The 25828-nt window shown below is 41.4% G+C and overlaps 1 protein-coding gene across 12 annotated transcripts in view; it reads left to right on the forward strand.

Moving 5' to 3' along the window:
- Positions 1-25828, forward strand: part of plekha7b (pleckstrin homology domain containing, family A member 7b) — a 636198-nt gene that overhangs the window by 202875 nt on the left and 407495 nt on the right. Inside the window, exon 1 of one of the 12 annotated variants that reach the window (XM_038808079.1) lies at positions 9046-9062. The exons of the other annotated variants lie outside the window; for them this stretch is intronic. The gene's annotated coding sequence lies outside the window, so the exon portion shown is untranslated. Of the gene's footprint in view, positions 1-9045; positions 9063-25828 lie in introns of those variants that run through there. 12 annotated transcript variants of the gene reach the window in all.

Below are 25828 nucleotides of genomic sequence, written 5' to 3' on the forward strand. Positions count from 1 at the left end.
TTCATCTCTCTGGCTGTGATCACTTGAAAGGTAAACAAAGACACAGCTACAAAAGTGATTCTTTCTTTCTTCCTTCTCAAAATTGTACGTTGATGGAATGTAGGTTTTGGGTAATGTTTCTGTATTTGATCTGTCTGTGGAGTAAACGAGGGCAAGATGAAGGAAGAAAATAAGACGGTGGTAAGAGTGGTAGTGATGAGGATATTTGGTAATTTTAGAGTGTATTGCTGTTATAAAAATTGCCCTCTAATAGCTCTTGCAGCTAGAGGTACTGGTGGCTGATTCTGCAACTGTTCTTCATCCAGCATTTCCTGCAAGATAGGTGGAGGGAGAAACCTGGTTAATGGGCCTGATTTTTAAATGTGTAAATGAATTGGTTTTGAGTGAGTTAAAATCAGCCCCAAAGTTTCGGGTCAATGATCTTTTGTCAGATGAAAGGTCGCCAACCTGCTGCATTAATCCGATTTCCCTCTCCACAGATGCTGGCAGATAGATAGATAGATACAGCACAGAACAGGTCCTTCGGCCCACTATGTTGTGCCGAACTTTTGTCCTAGGTTAATCATAGAATTTTGGACACTAAGGGCAATTTATCATGGCCAATCCACCCAACCTGCACATCTTTGGACTGTGGGAGGAAACCGGAGTACCCGGAGGAAACCCACGCACACACGGGGAGGATGTGCAGACTCCACACAGACAGTGACCCAAGTCGAAATCGAACTTGGGACCCTGGAGCTGTGAAGCAATTGTGCTATCCACAATGCTACCGTGCTGCCCTTAGATCTGGAGTATTTTTAGACTTTTCTGTTTCAGACTTTGAGGGACTTGTACTGCTCTTGATTTAAGATCTCTTCTGACAAACAAAACCCTCAACTTCCTGAGTGCAATATTTTACTGGATTGCGTTGCCTGAAATCTTGAGCTGCTGTGTCTTTCACTTTGTGGTAGTTTAAGGATTGAAGTAAAATATGTACTTTAGTGTGGAAATTGATTGCACTTTTGTGGTGTATTTTAGGTGTGCAGTGTACATAACACAGTCATTTATAGTGAACTAATCCCAAGTCATTATTTTACAAAGATATTGCGTTTCTCTGCACATCGTTGCTTGTAAATCTTGAGCAGCGAAGCCTTGTTATGAGCTCAACAAGTGTGTATTCAGAGAGCAAAAATACTCCTGCTGCCAAAAGTAACCATGGCGCAGTCGAGGAGTCTAAATGGATATATTTTATGAGTATTGCCTATTATGCAAACTTGATTGATTATCTCAGTGAAGATTTCTGTGCATGTGTCTTATCTGGAGATTATTCCTCCGGCAACGATCCTCTGCATCTCACAACTGGCTGATTTTGAAATTGTAGCTAAACAAAGAATGAACTAGGAAATTAAAAATAACATATATACTGTACTTCCCAATCTCTCAAAAAAAACCTTTGTAAATGGAGCCAATTATATCGGCAGGTGCTCAGGTAATAAATATTTTGGACCCATCACTATTTGAAAGCAGCAGGTTAGGAATGTAAAGTCTGTAAGATGCTTGCTTCTGTTTTAATAGAACAGTACAGTACAGAACAGGCCCTTCGGCCCTCAATGTTGTGCCGAGCCATGATCACCCTACTCAAACCCACGTATCCACCCTATACCCGTAACCCAACAACCCCCCCTTAACCTTACTTTTATTAGGACACTACGGGCAATTTAGCATGGCCAATCCACCTAACCCCCACATCTTTGGACTGTGGGAGGAAACCGGAGCACCCGGAGGAAACCCACGCACACAGGGGGAGGACGTGCAGACTCCACACAGACAGTGACCCAGCCGGGAATCGAACCTGGGACCCTGGAGCTGTGAAGCATTTATGCTAACCACCATGCTACCCTGCTGCCCCTACTATATTCATAAAACAGCAACAAACCACTGCAGTGCAACTTAGAAATTCTCTTAAGGCAACCAGAAAATCTCTTAAGGCTATCAGTCCCATAGCCTTGATTACAGGTCCATCTCTGACCACTTTGTTTGTATTCCTTACCACCTAAGTGAACTGGGAAACTAGGTTAAGAGATAAGTCGGTCAAGATGCAGTGGCAGAGATTTAAGGAGAAAGTTCCTAACACTTGGCAATAATACCTTCCAGTCAGGATGAATAGTAATAATCTTTATTGTCACAAGTAGGCTTGTTACTGTGAAAAACCCCATGAAGATTCTAGAGGAAGGACAGACTATCCATGGCTAACTAAGGAAGTGTTAAAGATAGTATTGAATTGGAAGAAAAAGTGTACAATTCTGCAAAGATTAGTGGCAGGTTAGAAGATTGTGCAGAATTTTTAAAAAAAACAGCAAAAAATGGCAAAAGGAAATGTGAGAGAAATTGGTAAGTGAGAAAAAATCTAGAAACAGAGGGCGGGGCTTTCTGGCCATTCACTGGTGGGACCTTGCAATTCCACTGACGGCACACCCCCACCGCAGGTTTCAGGGTGGTGAGGCACTTGTTTAACCGCAAACCCCATTGACAATGGTGGGACCAGAAAATCCTGCCACTGGTGGGTCAACTCCCACCACTGAGGAGGAGGGAGGAAAGTCCCACCCATAAAAATAGATAATAAGAGTTTCTACAGGGAATTTAAAAGGAAAAGAGCAAGAAAAGTGAATGTTTACCTTCTGCAGAGTGGGTCGGGAAAATTTATAACGGAAAGTAAGAAAATAGCCGATGAATTGAACAGATATTTTGCATCTGCCTTTACAAAAGGGAGATAAAAATAACATCCCAGAAATAAATGTGCATCAAGAGGTTAAAGGGAGAGAGGAACTTAAACCAATTCCAACCACCAGGGAAACAACACTGACAATCGTATTAGAACTAAATGGTGGCTAGTCCCCAGGTATTTCTGAAAGAGTCATCCAAACCCGAAATGTTAGCTCCCTTCTCTCTCCACTGATACTGTCAGACCTGCTGAGATTGTCCAATATTTTCTGTTTTTGTTTCAGATTCCAGCATCCGCAGGAATTTGCTTTTATCTTGTATAGGTCTAAGGGGACCTGTAGCTGTGGTGTACTTAAATTTCCAGAAGGCGTTTGACAAGGTGCCACTTCAGAGGTTACTACACAAATTAAGAGCTCATGGTTTATGGGGTAACATGTTAGCTTGGATAGATGAATGGTTGGTTAATGGGGAAAAAGAGAACGCATAAATGGGTCATTTACAGGTTGACAGGTGGAGTTCCACAGGGATCATTGACTTCACTTCCACTCAACTTCCCTTACTGGCCCAATGCTAGCTGACATTGTATATGGTTCCCTATCCTCACTGTAATAACCCTCAAGACCCATGGAAACGACCCAATTTATCTCCTTGTGGGGATCATGGAATACGAGCTCCCCCACTGAGTAGGTTTGGGGGGGGGGGGGGGAAGGGGGGAAGAGGGGTGGGTTGCTGGTGGTATTGTATATTTCCCTCCTCTTTGTTCTCTACCTGTTTGCATCCTTGACATGGACATCTTCCAGTGAGCTCAGTAGGACTGCCCCTGTTGAGACTACCTTTCCCAATTTAGTCACAGCCATTGCATCTCCAGCAATGATTTCTGGAGGTGCCATGCACAGTTACCGCTGGTGTCCACTGAAGATGCATCTTTGAGCTCTTCATTATTTTCATCCTCTACCTGGTGCTGCTGCTTGGTGACATCAACTGTTGAAACAGGATCATCTTCCACCGGTAACACCCAGCTCTACCTTTCCATCTTCTCGCTCAACGCCGACATGGCTTTGGTGCTGTTACATTTCCATCCACTCTCAATGAGCAGCTGTTTCCTCCATTTAAATGATGGCAAAACCAAAGACACAATTCCTGTCTCCACTGACTGACATTGTTTCCCATTTTGCCATGCAAAATTATTAAAATCCTCATGCTTCACCCTTTCCTATCTCTGCAACCATCTGCAGCTCTCCAACCACCTCCGGACACACACTTCCTTTGTCTTGGGCGACTATTATGCATTCCACAACTTTGGTGACCACGCCGGTGATTGCAATTTTTCCGTATACCTCTTCCTCTATCTGCCTCTCCTCCTTTTAAGATCTTTTTTATAATCCATTGTTTTGATGAAGCTTTGCGTGTCTCTTAATTATCTTGAGCTTAGCGTACATTTATTGGTTTAATTGAGACTCTGTGAAGCACTTGTGAATATTTGTTCAAGCCATTCTTTTAAGGGCAAATTGTCATTATCTTTCCACTCCCCATGGGATGTGCAGTTTTACATGCAGTTGGTAATCTAGAGAGAAACGTTTTTTGATCAAAAGCAATTAGCTTTTGATTGATCAGTAGATGTGCCTGATCAGAGCACTTCACAGCCAGTTGAGCACCGTTTTAACGGGGCAGGTCATGCTTCTGCTTCGACCATATATCAGACAAAGAAATCCTAAAGGGGTTGGTGTAAAATCCTGGACTGGATTTGCTGTTAAAAGTGGACTGGAAGCTTTGTTATTAAAAGTGTAATTTGGAAAACCTGATCTGGATTTCTGAAGCAAACCACTAAGATATAATAACAATAATAATCTTTATCATTGTCACAAGTAGGCTTACATCAACACTGCAATGAAGTTACTGTGAAAATCCCCTAGTCGCCACACTCATGTTCGGGTTCACGGAGGGAATATTTGGAATGTTCAAATTACCTAACAGCACGACTTTCGGGACTTGTGGGAGGAAAGCAGAGCACCCGGAGGAGAGTGAACATTTTAAAGGTTGTTTTGGGGAGTTTGGAGTCACATGATGATCATCTGGGGGCATGCTGAGGGGACACCCGCAAACATTAACTTGGGGTTCAGAGTGGAGAGTGTATTTTCGCACAGTCATCTTGTGTGCTTAGAAGGGACTTTGTGTCAGTGAGGCAATTGTAGATTAAGCTGTACTATGTAATCCATTTTAATCCTAAAACGTGTGTAATTGTTATGGTAAGCTGCTGGGGTGGGATAATCAATTTTTTATCTTGTTAAAATGAATTAGTTGTCCTGTGACTTTGTTCCTCCATATGTTTTTTTTAAAGTAAAAGTTGCGGTCTTTTGAGTTAGGATTCCTTTCTGGGATCCTCCTGTCCAGTTCTAACATCAACTGGGATCATAATAGTTGTGACTATTTTCTTTGGCAGATTGTTCCATTGTGGTATTGTCCTTGGGAACAAAGTTTGCTGATACTGTCACACACAAAAATTGTATCTCATGTTTGTCCATGTTCAAAGTGTTTTAGTTTGTGAGGTTAGTGCATATTTCCTTCCACTCTAAGTAGTTGTCCCAAATTTCTGGCAGCAAGCTTTTATGAATATTTAAAAAAAAAAGAATGATTTATTGTCATACATTTTCCCCAGAGGGTTTAATACAACATCTTGCACATACCATCACACATACAACGCTGAGAGACGGATGAAAGAAAAAACAATATAATGACAAGTTATAATGATTTCAGTCTCTTTGTAGCAGGCCTGTAGTTTCTCTGTTGAAGTAATACTTTAGTTGGAATGGGGAGGAATCTCAGTAAGCAGCGGCGCTTTTTGATGTTGAACTTTAAGTCAGAATGGTTGGAGGAGAGATTCCCTTTTCCCCTATCAAGATATTGTTTTTTTTTGACCTCGGCTGCATTGTCTTTCTTGCAGCTGATTCGCTGGCTTTTCAGGTGATGTTTCTGATCTGACAGCTGCTGCTGTTATTTTTAAAAGAGAAAAGAAAACAAAAATAGCTGCCTTAAATCATGTGACCAGTTCAAAGACCTTCTTCCAAAAGAAAGTGTTGGTTTGCTTTTCTTCACATTCTGTGTTTTTAGTCTGTCACACATTGAGAGCTTTTAAGACAGCCAACGTCATCTTAATTGAGTGATCCATTTAATTCAAATGATCCTTTGACTTTTCGTGCATAGCATTGACTTGATGGCCCAGGATGACTACATGGCTGATACCTGATAGTCTTTTTCTGTTTACAATTGATCTTTAATAAAATGACTTGAGTTTCACAAGCTGCTCAGATTGTTCATATTTTAATGAGGTATTGCAGGGCTGATACTAAAGGTATTTGTGGCCCCAAGCCCCAAGCAACCTTCAGCCTGACCCTAATACCCCCTCTTCCCCCCCCCCCCCCCCACACACATGCACAATTAGCATACCCCTGTACATTAACAAAATGACAATACTCTCAGGCAAAGGTTAAAAATTGTCAAACTCATGGGTAGTTGATATTCACAGTCTGCCCTCAACCGGGGAAGGCGGGACTGTCTTATGAGGAGAGATTGACTAGGTTGGGATTGCTGTTGCTGGAGTTCAGAAGAGTGAAGAGGGGGGGGAAGGGAGGGGAGGGAGATCTCATAGAAACTTATAAAATTTTAAAGGGACTAGACAGGGTAGATGCAGGGAAGATGTTATCAATGATGGGTGTGTCCAGAACCAGGGGTCACCGTCTGTGGATTCAGGGTAAACCATTTTGGACAGATATAAGGAGACATTTCTTCACCCAAAGAATGGTGAGCCTGTGGAATTCAATACCACAGGAAGTAGTTGATGCTAAAACTTTGAATATATTCAAGAGGTGGCTAGATATAGCACTTGGGGAAATGAATATTCAAGAGGTGGCTAGATATAGCACTTGGGGGAAATGAATATATTCAAGAGGTGGCTAGATATAGCACTTGGGGGAAATGGGATCAAAGGCTATTTGGAGAAAGCAGGATTAGGCTATTGAGTTGGATGATCAGCCATTATCGTGGTGAATGGCAGAGCAGGCTCAAAGGGCCAAAAGGCCTCCTCCTGCTCATGTCTTGTATGTTTCTATGTAAGCAGAGAGCAAACAGGGAATTATAGACCAGTCAGCCTGATGTCAATAGTTGTGAAATTCTCGAATCCATTATCAAAGATTTTCTAGCAGAGCACTTGGAAAACAATGGCAGGATTAGACAGAGTGAACATGGATTTTTGAAGTGGAAATCCTGCTGGGCTTGTCAGTGCAGGAAGAGATCAGGGTGCCATTTTTAAATGTCGCCCTGACCTTTCGACCCCCTCAGTCAACATGCCACAGCCTCCAGACTCTCTTCTCTCCCCCCCCCCCCCAAATTCCTCACCACCAACTTGCTTCTAGGGGGTCCTTGAGCACCCCCCCCGCACCCCACCTCTTGAGGGTAGTGCACCCCTCGGGATAATCAGGCGCAGACATATTTAAATGAGCCACTAATCTGGATCTTGCCCAACGATGGTGAGATCCAGAATACGGCATCTCACAAGATCTCTTTCCATCTCACAATACGTTCTGAGCATTGCAAATCCCAATAAGGGAAGGAAGTGGCATATTGGTATTGAGACTGGACTTTTAATCCTGAGATCCAGGGTAATGCTCTAGGGACATGGGTTCGAATCCCAACAGGGCAGATGGTGGAATTTGAATTTGAGGATTAAAAGAAAAAATCTGGAATTAAAAGTCTAATGATGACCATGAAACCATTGTCGATTGTTGTAAAAACCCATCTGGTTCAATAATGTCCTTTAGGGAAGGAAATCTGCTGTCCTTACCCGGTCTGGCCTACATGTGACTCCAGACCCACAGCAATGTGGTTGACAATGCCCTTGGGGATGGGCAACAAATGCGATCCTAGCCAGCAATGCCCACATCCCCTGAACGAATAAAGAAAAAGAAAAATAGGCCTCTCGCTAAACTTTAACGACCTTGTTGCATGACAAGACGGTTCAATCGCGATCAAATTGTTAAATTCATACCCAGAACCTCTACCATTGAATACATGATGCAATTTTTATTGTATATTCAAAACTAGCTATTTCCGTTCTGTATCTGTTGGGTAGTACTACAGTTGATGTATGCTAAATGCATGAAAACAACTTATGAACATGTTCTAACTGAGATTTGTTCATGTAGATTTAGAAAAAGATGGGCAAAGTATATATTATTGATTTTTATTTGGTATGAACTGTTAGCCGCAGAGACAAAACAAACCTTGGAAAGAATAGATAGACAGCGGTCAAGTGAAAAGCAGTAATTTAATCAAGCTGTCCTATTAGAGTAAAGCCTGAGTGACCTACAAATGTCAACTGGACCCTTGGATGGAATTACTGTTGTAAATGCTCTGCCAGCCCTTTGTTGTTCATTAATAATATTAACTATAGCAACCACAAACAAAGTTACACTGACAATAAATGGTGTGCAAAGAGTGGTCAAAAGACCCAAAGGTCTATGGCAGCTTGGTATTTACTTCATCCTTTATTTCCGTACAGTTACCAAAAAGTGAATAGGGTACAAAATTGTGTAGAACATTTCCTTATTGTCTACAATTTGCATGATTCACAAGTATGGGAAAGGCAAACACAGTTTATGTAATTATTTACAAACTTATTTGTCTTGCTAGTTACTTGTCTATCAATCAGGCATTTAAAACAATCCATATTTAAACAGTCTAGGGAATGGGAAATAATTGAAAATGCTGATGCTTACTGGATTGGTTGTGACTTGGATCGGTGGGATAGTGGACCACAAGCATAGCAGATTAGCTGTTGCATATATGAACTGAACTTCACACCAGACAATACCATAGCCGAGTAAAAATTCAATACCCTCTAAGTTAATATTTCCAGGCAATGTAACCTATAGCCTCAATAATTAAAAAAAAAATAATTCTGTATATTTTAGTAAAAAATCACGAATGTTCAGTTTCATATTTCATATAAAGTGGCTCATCTTATTGATTTCTGCAAGAGCAACAGAAGTCCTTAGGCTTTGCTGGAGACATGGGATATCAGCTGCACCAAGTGCAGACAGCAGTGTTTTGACAAAGGAGGAGGGAGGGGAGGGCAATGAATTGAATGCTGTAGATTCCAAACACTGAGCTTGGAGCTAAAGCCTGGTTAAAAGTGAATGTGTCCCATCAAAGTGCCCTTTATAAAGAAACAGTTTCTGTCAGTTTTCAATCTAACAAGATCCAAACCTGTAGCATGGTCTAAAGTAATGCAAGAAGCTGAAAGAATTCGAAAGAAATCCAACCTGGTTAAAGGGAGAATTTGATTCATCAGGCCTTGCAGTGTTCAGGTAAGAGCACTAAACTTAAACTGTAGACTTGTTGCAGAAAGCCATTAACTTCTGAACGAACGCTATACAGTTTCCATTCACTAGCTCAATCACTTTTAACCAAACTGGAAGTCATCTATATTAATTTACTTTTATTTGCATTTGTGTTTGCTTATCTGAGGTGATTCATTTAAAAGTGTGATCTGTAAACAGCTTAAAAGGAAAAGTCTTGAGATGGTATGATTTTTGTCTTTTGTTTCACGGCAGCTGAGTCACTGTTGCTCAATGTGACTTTGCTGTTGTACTTTGTCATTGCTTTCCTGGCCATAGAAATTCCTTTGTTTTGATAACCTTCTGCACAATACTGTGTTTAAAAAAAAAAGAGACTTTGATCAAGAAAGTATTTTTTTTAAAGATTGAAGTTTATTGCTACATGTCTTTTGTCTTAAAAGAATAGAATTGAACACAAATTTTGCTATTGTTTACTCTGTTTAGTTTTAAAATGCTGTGGGATATGTTCCTCAGTAAGAGTGACCTTGTAGGCTTGCTTACTCTAGTGTGTATTTTCCATATATTCATGCTTTGCTTGCTGGTCACGATTCATCAGTTTGTTCTTTTGGGGTGAAGCTGACCCATGTTCATTGTCAGGAGTGCTTGGTGGGGATACAGGTGACTGTTGAAGCTGATCTGTGCCTGCAGGTTCTGCTGCAAAGAGGAGGATAGAACACTGCAGACCTAATAATAGAAGGAAAAAAACGATGGATGCTAGAAATCTGAAATAAAAACAAACTGCTGGAAAAGCTCAGCAGGGGCGTGGACCGATGTTACCTGGCCTGCTGAGTTTTCCCAACATTTTTCTCTTTTTTTAAAATTTCAAGATACTGCTGATGATTGAGTTTTGGGTGGGTTGCTGGCTTGGGATTTCCTCACCACGTGTTTTCTCTTTTTGACTCCGATTTGCGCTCGATTTCGATGGAGGCTGCCCCATTTTTTTCTTCTTTGGTTGCATCAGATGCAGAGATCCTGGGTGAGTTTCCCACAAGTTTTGAAAGTCGACCTCAAAACACCTGAGTGAAGTCTTCAGAGTGTCCTTTTAATATTTTCTTTGACTGCCATGAGAGTGCACCACAGGCTCGGGTCTCCATGGAAGATTTGCTTTGGTTAGTCAGTGTCATGCATCCTGGCAACGTGGCCAGCCCAACTCGATTGTGACTGTCTCAATCAGATGTGAATGTTTGGCATTCTCTCTCGAGTGAGCATCTCGGTGTCTGGGATTTTTTCCTGTGCCCGATTTTTTACAAGCTTTGAAGACTATTCAAGTGAAAGTGATTGAGCGTCCTAGTATGATGCTCAGACACAGCCGGCTCGAGCAGACTTAGGGGCAGGACTAAGGCTCTCTAGGCTTTCAGTTTAGCAGGTAGACTTGTTCCGCTTTGATCCCAAACTGGTGTTGAAAGTCTGCCAAAGACTACCCTTGCTTTGGCAATTCTTGCATCTGTCTCATTGAAATAAAGAGCTTGTGAAGTATGTGCTGAGACAAATGAGCTTATCCAGTGTTAACAGGCTCAGGCCATGGACTTGTTCTTGAGGTAGGGTGGAGTAGGCTGGCATATCACTTCAGTTTAGTTCATGCCGATCACAAGGCTGAAGTTGTTATAAGCATTGAAGATCAAGTCGGTGCTACATTGCACTAGCTTCCACTTCAGAGCAGGACATGCACAGTCATCAGCAAACAGGAAATCACAGAATATATCCTTGGAAACCTTTAGTCTTTACCTGGAGTCATCTCAGATTGAGCAGCATCCCATCCTTGCGCTATCTGCTTTCAATGACAGGCACACCGTCATGTAAGGCATCTGAGAGCCTGGCAGAGAGAAATGTACTAAAGAGGGTTGGCACTACCATGCATCCTCTGTGACTCCATTTGTGACTGAGAATGAGTCGGAAGACTCCCCACCTTCCTGGACGTGTGCAAGCATGCCATCACGGAACTGTTAAACCATTGTGATAAATTCCTTAGGCTCTTGTGGCTGACTGGGTCAAAGGCCTTGGCCAGAGAAACAAAACTGGTGGGGTGGTCCATATCCTGTTCTTGGGCATTTCTCCTGAAGCTGTCTGACTGCAAACCCATAACAGTGGTTCCTAAACTGCTTCTCTGCAGCAGGTCCTGGTGGAGATTTTACAATAAGTGGTTCAGAAGGATTCTGAGAAAACAGACATAATTTTCAACAAGCATTCTACACTTTGAAGATCTACTATGGATACGTTCTTTGGCACAACAATATTAGTTATGTGATAGGATCCCCATCCCATTTATGTTAACTGGCGCTACTCACTATCTTGTACTATCATTTACCCCACAGCTGTGACACTGGTAACCCGTTGAGATCTGAACTGGACATGTGTGTCTTCCATGTCTACCTTCGGCATTGCTCTCCAATGTTTTTGAAGGTGGACTAAGTAAACCCCCAGTAACTGGAAAGTAACAGTTACAATCAGACTCCATCATATCAGTACAGTTTGGCTTAATGTAATCATTCAAAATAATGAGTACCGTATTTCCTCACAGTTGTTTGTCATAAAATCATAGAATAGTGCAGCACAGAACCGCCTGTTAAGTGTTCTAGCTACTCTGTAACATCATCCACCTTCCTTAGCCTGTCTCTGCTGAATTCCTCATTCAATTATTTGTACCCATTCAAACTTTGATATGTTTCCCTTTTTAGGAGAGACTAGACTGGAGGGATACAGTTTAAAAATAAGAGGTCTCCTATTTGAGATGGAGATCAGGAAAACATTCTTACTCTGAGGGTCGTCTGTAGGTGGAATTATCTTCCCTACCGAGCTGTGGAGGCAAATGTTATTGAATATTTTTTAAGCTGAGTTGTATTCTTCAAGGACAAGGGAGTCAAAGATTATAGGGATAGACTGAAAAGTAGATTTGAATCCACAATCACTTCAATTTAAAATTCTCCATTCACGTCTTTTAATCCTTTCATGGCCTCGCTCATACCAGCTCTATAACCTCCTCCAACATATTTTTAAATGAAGGCCGATCATCAAAGAGGAAGTAGTTCAGGGTATGTGTGATGGGGAACCAAGTCTCGAGCGCTGTAGATGACTATAGATATTGAGGTTAAAATGAAACCAAAAAACCAGGCTATGGTAACTCTTTGTAATTCATTACAATACCAAGCTGAAATAAAATAAAAGTACAGGGGAGAACTGGAAATGGAAGACAGCATGGCAAAGAGAGTACATGACAATAGATTAGCAAATGACATAAACCTGTAAATAGAGTAAGAGTGGGGCCATTAAGGACCAAAAGCACGACACTCTTGTTGAGGTACGGAGAAAGATATATAGCATGGTGAAGACAGATGCAGTGTCACAGTAAAAGAGGGGGCAGTGGAGAAACTGAATGGGTAACAATAAAGGCATACATTGGGCAGTGTCCTCTGTATAAACGTTACTTGATACAGATGTGATCGATGCTAGACTGCCGGGTAACGTAAGGTTGGAAACTTGGAGGCTCTGGCTATAATCCTCCCTAGTTCTGGGAGTGGTGCTGGAGGCCTGCTTGATTGCAAATATTGCACCCCTGTTGATGAACCCAGCAATTACCTGACAATATCTGTGGTGGGCAAGCTCGTGGGAGATATTGGGCTGAATTTTCTGAGTGGTGGTAATCTCCATTGAATGTCTTTCAGATGTATGTTAATGACTTGATTATGGATGTAGAGGCATAATTTCAAAATTTGACGGTCACATGAAAATTGGAATTGTAGTTATCAGTGAGTATGAACATAAAGAACCTTCAGGAGGTTAATGACAGATTGGTGAAATGAGCGGATACGTGTTGGATGAAATTTAACATACAGAAATGTGATTTATTTTGCAAGGAAAAAATTAGGAGAGGCAATATAAGTTGAATGGTACAATTTTATAGGAGGCACAAGGACAAAGAAACCTGAAGGTACGTGTGTATATATATATATATATATATATATATATATATATATATGATATTATCCTAAACAGATATAAATGTATTGCAAAAGTAGGTCATAGCTGGAGTATTGTGGCTATTTCTGTGTGCCACTTTAAAAAAGTTGTTGAGGCTTTTAAGAAGGTGCAGAAGAGATTAAGGGCAGTAATTTACTAGAATGACACCACGGATGAAATAATTTGGTTCATAGGAACACTAGAAAAGCCAGGAGTTTTTATCCTTTAAACAGAGCCGGTTAAAAGGAGCTATGATCATCATATTCAAAATCTTGAAGGATTTTGACAGGAGAATAAGAATCATCTGATTCCAATAGCAGAAGAACTGGGAACCAAAAGATACTGATTTAAGCAAATGAGCTAGGGATGACATGAAGAAAAACAAATTTAACATAGCAAGTTGTTCTGATCTGGAATGTACTGCCTGAGAGGATGTTGGAACAGGCTCAATAATACCATTCAAAAACGAATGGAAGAAATATTTGCAGAAAAATCTTGCAGGACTGTGGGGAAAGTGGATGGGTGTGGGGCCTATTCTATCGCCCTTTCAAAGGGCCAGCACAGGCTATTGGCCGAAATGGGGGCGGCATCCTGCACTGGTTCAGGATATGGTCATTACACTTGCTAAACCTCCAAGTCTAGTTAATTTTTGCCCTCAACTTCTATTTTTAAAATTCTCTGACTGCCTGCTGCCCTGTGTTTGCAACTGCAGAGAAAAGTTTAAAACAGACTATTAAATACTGTCAAGGGTGCAGGAGAACGGACTACCCAGTCCACGAGGTGTGAGGCGTTTAAGGGATTAATTAGCTTGGTTCAGTAATTGATGATGATCACAGTTTTGGGAGAAGCAACTTCTAAAACATAATTCCCAACATCCACCTTTAATCTCTTTCTACTCTGTTTAAACTTGTATGAATGTGCTTTGTTTTCATGGTTTCATAGTTTTCATAGAATTTACAGTGCAGAAGAAGGCCATTCAGCCCATCGAGTCTACACCAGCTCTTGGAAAGAGCACCCTTCCCACTCGCACACCTCCACCCTATCCCATAACCCAGTAACCCCATCCAACACGAAGGGCAATTTAGCATGGCCAATCCACCTAACCTGCACATCTTTGGACTGTGGGAGGAAACCGGAGCACCTGGAGGAAACCCACCGCTGATCACTATGCTACCGTGCTGCCCAACACTTTATTTTCACAATCTGATTCCATTTAAGTTTTGCACCATAAACGAGAGCAAACAACGCTGGAGATACTGAGCAGGCCAGGCAGCACTTGCTGAGAAAGCACAAGTCAGTTGATGTTTTGGGAAGAAACTCTGCACTGAAAGGTGTTTAGTGAACAGTATTTAGCCTGGAACAGAAGAAGGGGAGGGAAGGGTGGGTGTCAGATGCATAATGACCATACACAAAGAAAAACAATGAACTATATAATAATCTTCATTGTCACAAGTAGGCTTGCATTGTAATGAAGTTACTGTGAAGAGCCCTTAGTCGCCACATTCCGGCGCCTATTCGGGTACACAGCACATCTTTCAGGACTAGTGGGAGGAAACCGGGGCACCTGGAGGAAACCCACGCCGACACAGGGAGAAGGTGCAGACTCCACACAGACAGTGACCCCGCTGGGAATCGAGCCTGGGACCCTGGCGCCGTGAAGCCACAGGGCGAACCACTGTGCTACCATATGATGCTGCAGTGGAGATCATTTAAAGGGCAAAACTCTAATTATTGTAATTAACTCTTCCCGTCAGGTGTCACCAGTCATTTGTTTTGTTTCGGGTTTCCAGGAGCTGCAGTATTTTACTTTTTGGCCTTAACTGTAACTTTTTTTCATTTTTCAAATCCTTTTTGTGGAAAAATGTTTCATTCTGAAATGTAACTGTTCATTTAGAATAGTCCAGTTTATGTTTCTTATGGTAAATTGCATTCACTGTCCCAGTGGCTTGATGAGTTAAAAGTATTAACCAGTGTGAAACCTAATGTACATTTCAGGGAGGTGTTTCAATTCCATTTTGGTCTGTGCTGGGCTGCTGGATCTTGCCTAAGGCAGTTATAGGGGTGCAACAATTCGTTTTGGGTTCCTAGTCTTCAGTGCTTTGGATTTTACTTGTATGGTGAGGATAGTTTGAGCTCCATTTTGAAGCTCTTCACTGGTGAGTAACTTGACACTAAATTTGTCGGCTGACGAACAGGATGGCCACTTGGGTGGGATGCTTGAGCTCCAGAATTGAAACCCAGCATGGGTTGGCATCTTAGGCAAGAGAGATAATCAGGGGGCGGGGGACAAGTACAGTTGGGATATTACCTCTGAGCTAAAATGCATTGTTTAATTATCAGCTTTTTTTCTCCCTCCCTGGCTTAATTGGAGTTTGGAGCAAAGTCTGTGAAAATACTTCCTCTATGTAAATCCTTCTCCTCAGTTTCACAGCAAAACCACTGCTGTGGGGGAAAAAAAAGCGAGGTTTTCCCAAAATCCAGAAGAGTAACTTGGAAAACCGGTTCATAGTGGTAGTTTTCAATTTGAATAATGTGAGAAAAGATGTACAAACCAGGGAGGAACAGTCCAGTCATTTTGTGATCAATTGATGAAGAACATTTATTAACTTAAAAGAAAACAAATTACAACAAATAATACACTACAACAGTATATTTAACTATATTGATGGGTATACATACACACACACACATCTCATGAAGTTACCCCTTTGTCCCAACTATTTACATGTCCTGAATGCGAGCCCCCCATTTTTCACAAACATCTAACTTGGACCTAAATCCAGGAGATAGTTACCACACTTGGATTATTGGTGCACATTTGGGAAAGCCATCTTAAGTTTTAGCAAAGGCATAATGGTCTCTGTTCAAACTTTGGATCTTAAACAGCAGCCTTTTCGCAATAACTTGTTTTTGGGAGACTGCTTTCTGCAGATGGGTGTGGCTATGATGATGGCTTTCTACTGTGTTCCTTTCTCCAGTTATTGTGCTATATCATTCTTTCCCTTTGGTGTTACCCACTCTGTGGATCTGGATTTTAGCATACAAGTGCCAATTCCCTTATCTCTACACTTTGAAATCATCTCTTCTACACTCCTGGTCAAATGGGTAAACAAGTGGTTTCCTCACTAGTATGCTGCTTCACGTTTCAAAATGCCCCTTCAGACAGCTACACTTATCTATCACATGTCTTTATTTTATCCCGGTTTAATTTCTTTAATCTTTGTTTTCCTCCATTCTTAATCTTTCAAACTGCTGGTAGAACTATCTTGCATGCAACAGTTTGGTGCAATGACCATAATTCACTGAATTGATTATCCCAATGCAAAATGGAATATAGTTATATTTTTCTCCACAGAGTTTACATACATAGATGCATAGAAGATAGGAGCAGGAGGAGGCCTTTTGGCCCTTTGAGCCTGCTCCGCCATTCATCACAATCATGGCTGATCATCCAACTCAGTAGCCTAATCCTGCTTTCTCCCCATAGCCTTTGGTCCCATTCTCCCCAAGTGCTATATCCAGTCACCTCTTGAATGGGAGTTTAATGGGAGTTTGGCTGTTTTTAATAAAATGGAAATATTTTAACAATGAATGATCCCTGTGCAACCTGAAATGTTCAGTTCAAATTGCAACCATAAAGTTTAAAAATATGTTGATGACTCTAGCATATTGATATTGTCCTTTGCAGCCACTGTAGATATATATGCTAAAGGCCGTCTTTCAATTTACTGAACTGACATTGTAAGGAGAGTGGAGGTAAAAAACAATCTCATTACGCTTTAGTAGATTCTTGGTCTTATTAGTTTCTTGATTAATAAGGGGATCAGATGTTACAGGGAAAAGGCAGGATAATGGGGATGAGAAAGCTATTAGCCATGATCGAATGGTGGGGCAGACTCGATGGGCTGAATGGTCTAATTCTGCTCCTGTAGCTTATGGTCCTATGGTGTCACACAGAGGATAATTGAGTTTTCTGCTTCTGCACTCTGATTCTCAATTTTAATGAGGCAACTTCTGCTAAATGGCCAAACAGATGAGGCCGATTTAGCAGCACACACACAGGGCCCCTTATTCACTGCCAAAGTTAAGAAACACAAAAGTTATAGACTTGCATTGCAAACTGGCGTGAACAAATTATTGCTTTGAAAATGTCAATTTCAGTCACATGATGTATGAATGTCTCCATGTGTCACGTAGTGCTCTTTTTAAATACTTCATACGACGTCTGCATCACTGGCTCAGCCAGCATTTATTGTCCATCCCTAATAGTCCTTGTGGTGGTGAGCTGCCTTGAGCACTTGCAGTCCCTGTGGTATAGATACATCTCAGTGTTGTTAGGGACAGAGTTCCAGGATCGTGACCCAGTGACAGTGAAGGAATGGTGATGCAGTTCCAAGTCATGTTAGTATGTGACTTGGTTGGGGGGGGGGGGGGGGGGGGGGGGGAGACTTACAGGTGGTGGTGTTCTCGTGTATCTGCCTTTGTTCTTCTTGCTAGTAGAGGGCATGGGTTTGGAAGATGCTGCTGGAGGAGCTTTGCTGAGTTGTTGCAGTACATTTTGTAGATGCTACACACTGCTGCCACCATGTATCAGTGGAGGAGGGAGTCAGTGCTGAAGGTGGTGAATGAGGTGACAATCAACTAGACTGCTTTTTTCTGGATCATATCTAGGTTGAGTATTGTTGGAGCTGCACTTAAGGCAAGTGGAGAGTATTTCATCACACTCCTGAATTGTGCATTGCAGATGAAGGACAGTCAGGAGGTGAGTTACTTGCTGCAGAATTCCCAGCCTCTGAACTGCTCCTGTAGCCACTGTATTGATATGGTTGGCCCAATTCAGTTTCTCATCAATGTTAACCCCAAGGGGGTTGATAGTGCCTCTCTTGTCCAAACCACAACAAATTTTATCCATTCTCGTGATGGGATGGATGCCAAAGGCTATTCAGGCATTAAGTCTTTACATTGGCTAATCGCCACAGAAACTGACTGTTTGGTCTAAGACGTCCACGCTGGTGTTTATCCTCCCATCCAATCTTCTCCCATCTTTTCTCTGCTAAATCTAACATCATAACCACCTACGGTCTTCCCCCTCCACATTTTTCTAGCTTCCTGTCATCTATACCATGCACTTCAGCCACTTCCTGTGGTATTGTGTTCCACATTCTCAGCTCTCTGGGTGAAGAAGTTTCTTCTTGATTCTCTAATGGATTTCTTGATGACTATCTTATATTAATGGCCCCTGTTTATGCTCTTCCCCACAAGAGGAAACCATATTTTGTATCCACCTTTCAAGACCTCTGTTAGCCTACCCTTCAACTGCCTTTCTTTCGAGAAAGAAGAGACTCAGTCTGTCAATCTTTTCCTGATATGTATACCCATGCATTTATGATATCCTTCTTGTAAATCTTATCTGTACCCTCTCCAGTACCTTTACATCCTGTGTATAATATGGCAACCAGAACGGAATACAGAACTCTAAATGTGGTGTAAACAAATGCATGTTTAGCATACTTTGCCCACTTTTCAATTATATCTCTCTAAAGATAACGCTGAGTGCTTGGTTTGATTTTTTAAATGATCTTACTAACCCTTGCACAACTTTTAATGATTGATATATTTGTACTTCCAAGAACCTTTTTGTTCCTCTACCACACCGAGACCTGCAGCTAAGTAATAAGTTACTTTTTTATTCTTCTTGCCAAAATGTGCTATATCAGTTTTATCTGTGTTGAATTTAATTTATCAATTGTTTCTCCATTCTGCAAGATTAATAATGTTGTCTTGTAATTTGGAATTTGGTGCAGTCTTCCTCCGTATTGACCATCCTCCCCACCCACCCCCAATTTGTTATCTTTTGAAAATTTAGAAATTGTGCCCAAATCATTGATGTAAATTGTGAACAGTGGTCCCAGCACCGATCCTTGTGGAACATCACTTCCAACTATCTACCACTGAATAATTACCCTTTAATTCCCACTCTCTACTTTCAGTCCTGACAGCTGGACATCCATTATGCCATCCCGTGACTTCACATTCTCTGTCCCCTATTTATTTGTCTATTACGGGTCAATTTTTAGAAAGCTTTTAGAAAATCCATTTTAATTACACCCTCTGCATTACTTCTTTCCCAGTCTTTGTATTACCGCCTCAAAAAATTTGATATTTATCATCGAGCAAGATTTTCCTTTTTGAAATCCATGCTTGTTATTCACTACACTTATAAATTATGGATGAAGAAAGATATTCTGAAATGTGCTGTTGCTATAGTCCAGAGATTATGTCATTTTAAACATTGGTATTAAAACAATGCAAAGATAGGAAGTTAAAATAGGAATAAGTATAGCATGGTAGGACTTGCAAGAATCCTGTGTGATGGGTAGGGGGACGAGGCCTATTGAGTATGAATAGGTAGGTATGTCAAAAGCAAAGGATATATGTTTAAAAAAAATAGAAGTCATGCATCTCATCCTGAAAATTTGATGTACACTAGTTGTCTGCCTGCTTTTTACGTGTTTGTTGTTCATGAGAGGGCCATGTCTGAACATAACTAACCTCTTTCAAAGAGTGAAACAGAAGTGCTCATATTGATGTAAGCCAAGAAGATTTGTTTGAGATATGTTGACATTTTAATAAAGTACATAATTCTTTTGTCATTTGGATTTCTCCACCCTATGAACTATCCATGGCACTGGGCGTTCGGTGGACAATCTGTGACCAGGCTTCTCCTCATCTTCTGGAATAACCATATGGGGCATAAATGCGGGTTGAAGATGTGTCTGTCTCCTTAACTGTGCAGCCTGACATCAGATTCTCCGTGGGTGGAGGATGAAAATTGCACACACAAATCCACATTCCATCACTTCTCTGTCACTTCCCCCTTCCCCTCCCTCCCACACACATCCTAAACCTATGAGCTATGTTTCCAGTTTGGTCTTTCCATTTACACCCTTGTTATGATATGCTGATTACAGCCTATCTGGATATGTAAACTCGTATAATTGTGCAGTTCTTTTCATTCATTTACATAACACTAAGAAATAAGGTGTTTTTGTTATTTGCAGTAGGTTAGTGTATTTTACTGTAAGACCATAATGCTGGCGTGTCTACCTTACAGCTGGACATTTGGCAATTATTTTTAAAGAAATTAACCTTCAAATGACCCCCACCTTTAGCCCTCTCCAGATTCTTTGACAGATGGTCTTGCTCACTCCTGCTTTATCAGAGACACTTTAGATTTTCTGGATACTGGTTTAAATAGACATTAACCAGGGCACGTTGTAAAGCCTTTAAAAGGAAAGTTGGGTTTTGTAGCTGCATAGTTATCAGTAACCTGTCCTCGTGTCAAAAAGAAGTTTGCCATAAACAGTGTTACAACAGCACTGAAGACAATGCAGGCTGTTTTTCTTGTACGCCTGATAAAATAACTTGGATTTATATGGATAGCCCATCATGCGTATTTTACATAGATTATGCCACGAGGGCAAAGCTATTATTTTAATTCTTAAAGAAGTGTTGTTGATCAAGAGCGCTTAGCTGTAACTTAATTTTTTAATAAAGCAGTGTCTCTAACTTTATAAAAGCTGATCACTACAGTATTGTGTGACATGACAAATGTGCTGTGAACAATAATTGAAACTTCAATCCTTTCTGTTGAAACCCGTAACTTGATATTAGTCAATTTGCATGGCGTCCTGTTGTTGGAATACAACTGGGGGTTGACATAATGTCCTATATCACATGAACAAAGCTTTATTTGTGGCTTTAGTTTTCTCTCTCTGTCTTCTGTCTATACCCTTTTTCCCCCCTCTCCTCCCTCTTCACTTTTCTCTCTTTCCCTCACTCTTCCTCTCTTTTCCTGTAGCAGCACAGAGGAGGACACTTGGCCCATCGTGCCTGTGCTGGCTCTCCTTAATAGCAATTGACCTTAGTGCAACTCCCCTGCCGTCTTCCAGTAGCTCTGCGCATCTTCCTTTTCAGATGACAATCAAATTACCTCTTGAATGCCATGATTGAACTTGCTTCCATCACAATGTTGAGCAGTGCAGATCCTAACCACTCGCTGTGTAAAAGGTTTTCCCTTGTGTCACCATAGCTTCTTTTGCATCTGTGCCCTCCTGTTCCCAATCCTTCCACTAATGGGAAGTTTCTATCTGCTCCTTCCAGATTATCCACCTTTTCTTCTTTGTTCTCCCCGCCCCCCTCGCTCCAATTTCTTCCCCTCTTGTTTCCTTTTTTCTCATGCCGATTCTCAAAAAAAAAATCCTGCTGTGATATTTTGAAATTCTCACCACAGTACATTTCCTGTTGGATTTAAAATGTTTTTGAGAATTTGTTCCCATCCCTATCGAAGATGGCGAGTCACCGCCTTGCGGGTGCAGTTACATGGGTGATGGCAACCTTTCAGCACCTCACTCAAGTGGAGATACTTTGTGAATAAGCTTAGGAGTGAGTGTCAGCACGGCTTCCATTTGAAATAGGAGCATGTAAAAGATGAGATTAATTCAGTCCCCAACGAACATTCAAATGTTAGATTCTTCCCATCCGGTAATTTGAATAGTGGGAACCCTGTCTTCACCCCCCTCTCATCGTAGATGCTGAAATGACTTGTGCTCAAATATTTTAATGCACCATAATTTTATTGTTTAAGGCTGTTGGCACCTCAATTCAAAACATTATTTTTCAGAGCAAAGTTTGAGATGTACAGAAATTTGTTTTGTTATGTCTGTATTCTCTGGGTGTACTTTGCCTTCACTTATTGGCAGAGATGTGATAAAAGTTTATCTGGGGTATGTTAGAGTGTTGGCATTTCTCTGCCTGTTGATCAGTTGCTAGCCAAAACAAGACGTGATATGCACAGAGAACAATATAATCCTCATCCCTTACTTTCAGGACAAAATATTTTCCCCCACTACTTTCCCTTGCACAAGATGAACTGATATGAATATCAAATTTGGTGTTGCATTTAATTCCAAAATGAGCTTCTGCCATCATCTAAGGCCACCTACCTTTGATATCCATAATATTACTTCACCTCTGTCTGAGTTTATCTGCTGCTGAAACCTTGATTTATGCCTTTATTACCTCCGGATTCGACTGTTTTGATGCACTTCTGGTTGGTTTTCCACATTCTACCCACCATCAACTTGAAACTTTGCTGCTAGTGTGGTAATTAGCAGTAGGTCATGTTCCGCGAACAGCCTGTGCTCACTGACCTACATCTCGGTCAAGGAACACCTTGATTAAAAAAATTCTCATCCTTGTTTCCACATCCCTCTATGGCCTTGTCCTGCCCCTACCACTATAGTCTCCTCTAGCCCCAGAAACCTCAGAGATATCTGCGCATATCTAATTCTGGCCTCTTGCACTACTCCATTTAAGTTGGTCCATTGTTAGTCGCTATACCTCCAGTTGTGCAGACCATGCATTCTGGAATACCTTCCACATTTCTGTTTGCTCCTCTTCCTCACTTGAGGGCACTTCTCAAACACACCTGGTCGATGAAACCGTTCCTTTTGTGTCTCCGTGTCATACTTTGTTTTATAATGTTCCTGTGTAGTGCCTTGGGATGTTTTATTATGTAAAGGTGCTATGCAAATATAAGTTGTGAAATTATCTATAAGTGTGTGGGATATTGGTAGACGAGTAATATTGTACACCAAGAATCAATCACAAAGTGGTTACTTTATATAATTCCATTGAAATCTGATTCTATTTCAGTGTGTTTTCATATTCAACGTAAAAATGCTCTGGAAATGTTGGAGTCAATTAATTGAAATGATACACCAATGAATACTTAGGAGCTGTAGTCATGCTTTGAGAAGTAACTTGATATGTTTCATTGTCAAGATGCCTCTTGTGCTTTGGCAGTGAATAGAGGACTCGGGCCATTCATGATAAACTATAGATTGAAGAACTGCCATTTGCCACTGAGTCCGTGTTGGGGAAGCAAGCACACCCTTCCCTAAACTCTGCTGTGTTCTCTGTGACTTTGATAATGGTGCTGGGTGAAAGTCAGCTGAAGCTGCTTCATGGAGTCCGACGACAGGAATAACAGAGGCCCAGATCATTCCCTTCCAGCATCTGAATAGAGTATTTTGACAGAGGCCTGGGAGCTGTCACACCACCAATTCAAAGCTATTTTGAGGCTTGGCCAAGAATAATCAGGTAGAAAATAGTGATTTTTGTATTTTAAAAAAAAAACTAAAATTTGGGAAATCATGTTCTGTTCAATAATTATGCAGAATGGCAGGGTTGATATACAATAATTATGCAGAATGGCAGGGTATCTGTTCTCTATTGTTAATGTAAACAAATGTAGATCAGAGTTTGCTATGTACTGATGTGTTTGTACTGAAATAATCCTTGAAAACAAGCTCTGGCAGGCATAGAATTATGTAATGCCTGAATGCATTTCGCCCAAGTCAATCCTATTTCCACAAAATGGTTGACCACTTCCCTTCCTGGGCCCCATGTTAGCTGATATTGTTAATTGTCCTCTCACTAAGTGTTGGCCTTCTCTCCTTCAAATCTGCTACCATTGCACTTCTCTCCAAAAAAAACACTTGACCCCACTCTCCTTGCAAATTATTTTCTCTCCAAAATCCTTAATGTGTTGTCTTCTCCTAAAATTGTCCTGATCTTCCCCAGAACCCATATTTAATTCCCTCCAATCAGGTTTCTTCCCCTGCCATGATCCTGAAATGTTCGAATCAAAATCACAATGGCATCCTATGTGAGTGTGTGACAACAGTAGGCAGTCTTTGATCATTCCTCTTGAAGTGTATTGTTTACTTCGACATGGTGGACCACACCATCCTCCTCCAAGGCCTTTCCATTGCTATCTAGCTGGTTAGGATGCCGTTTGCCTGGTTCCATTCATACTAATTGTAGCCAGAATGTCCCTGGAATGGCTTCACTTCCCCCTCTTGCGACCTTCCGGGAAAGATCCTTGCCCCCTCTCCTTCTCGACTACATGCTGTTCCTGAAAGGATTAATTTTTGCACATACACTGTGGACAGCTATTTCTTTTTTTCCTCTTTAAAAAATAAATAAATTTAGAGTACCCAATTATTATTTTTTTTCCAATTAAGGGGCAATGTAGCGTGGCAATCCACCTAACCTACACGACTTTGGGTCGTGGGCGGTGAAATCCACGCAAACAAGGGGAGAATGTGGAAGTGCCATACAGACAGTGACTCAGGGTCGGCATTCGAACCCGGGTCCTCAATGACATAGGCTGCAGTGCTAACCACTCTGCCATGTACCACCTATGGGCAGCCATTTCTACCTCACCTTCACCATTCTTGACTTCTCCGCTATTGTTAAATTATCAGATATCCAGTACTGGGTGAGCAATAATTTCCTGGAATTAGATGGTTCAAGCCATCTTTTTTGGCTCATGTTCTAATTGCTGTTCCTTAGTTACCAACTTCATCCCTCTTTCTGGCAATAATCTGGATTTGAACTCGACTGCTTGCAAACACGCTATCAACTTTGATCTTGTAATGAGCTTCTGACCACATAACTCGCACCCATCAGTACGATGGCTAATTCTACCTTTGTACCATCATCCGACTTCATCGTCTCTTAGCTCATCTGCTGTTGAAACTATCAGTTATGCCTTTGCTACCTCTAAACTTGACTGTTCCAATGAACTCCTGGCTGCTCTCTTTCATTCTACCCTTTGAAAACATGAGGTCATCCAAACTTGGCTGTTCATGTCTTGGTTTGCACCACATCCTATTTATCTGTCTTGTGCTCATGGACCTACATTGACTCTTCTCCTAGATGTCTGAACTCTGAGTCATAGAGCTTTACAGCACAGAATGAGGTCCTTCAACCCATTAAAACTGCGGCAGCGAGAAGCACCTATCTATTCTAATCCCATTTTCCAGCAGTTCTGTAGCTTTGTATGCTGTGACTCTTGACTATGCCTCATTATGTGTTCTTGGCTGAGAGCCCAGGAACCTATAGAGTGCTGAAACAACTGTGCCCCAGGGAAAACATATTGCTTGAACGATACCTCTGGTTTTATGATCTATTCTGTCAATTTCACAAAGTTTATTTGCACAAGATACATGTTTCAAATGCTTGTAGTTTCGGTTGACTTTAAAGGGTCTGGATGATTAACACTTTTCTGGGCTGTAGTAAAAGCTGTTTTTATGAATGGGTAACATTTTACAAATCTTTCTCGCATCCTATTTTCACTATCTCGTTTATTTAGCATACTGGGCTAAATCGCTGGCTTTGAAAGCAGACCAAGGCAGGCCAGCACCACAGTTCAATTCCTGTACCAGCCTCGCCGAACAGGCGCCGGAATGTGGTGACTAGGGGCTTTTCACAGTAACTTCATTGAAGCCTACTCGTGACAATAAGCGATTTTCATTAGTGGGTGAAAGGACATAGAAGTGCCATAGCTGGCATGCAGAATATGTGGGTCTGTGGGGGTGGATCAGTGGCGTAGCTTGGTATGAGGGGCATGGGTGAGATATTTTAATAATTCTCTCAGCGGGATTATGGGTCACAATATCTCAGCAATGCTATAAACCATGAGTCCTTTAAAAGTTAACCCAACTCGATCATGCTTGCTGGAGACATGCCTGTCCTTGCAATGGAGCCAGGCAAGTTGGGAGTGCAGGGTGTGGGCTTATGATCCTAACCAGCCCTCATTTGTAAACGGCAGTGGTGGAAATCATAAATTTGTGAATGGGCTCTGGAATACGGTGCTGGTCACCATTTTCGCACCTCAATGAAAATCCAGCCCATTGTGTTGAAAAGCCCCT

This window comes from Scyliorhinus canicula, chromosome 9 (assembly GCF_902713615.1).
Source record: "Scyliorhinus canicula chromosome 9, sScyCan1.1, whole genome shotgun sequence".
Lineage (NCBI taxonomy): Eukaryota > Metazoa > Chordata > Chondrichthyes > Carcharhiniformes > Scyliorhinidae > Scyliorhinus > Scyliorhinus canicula.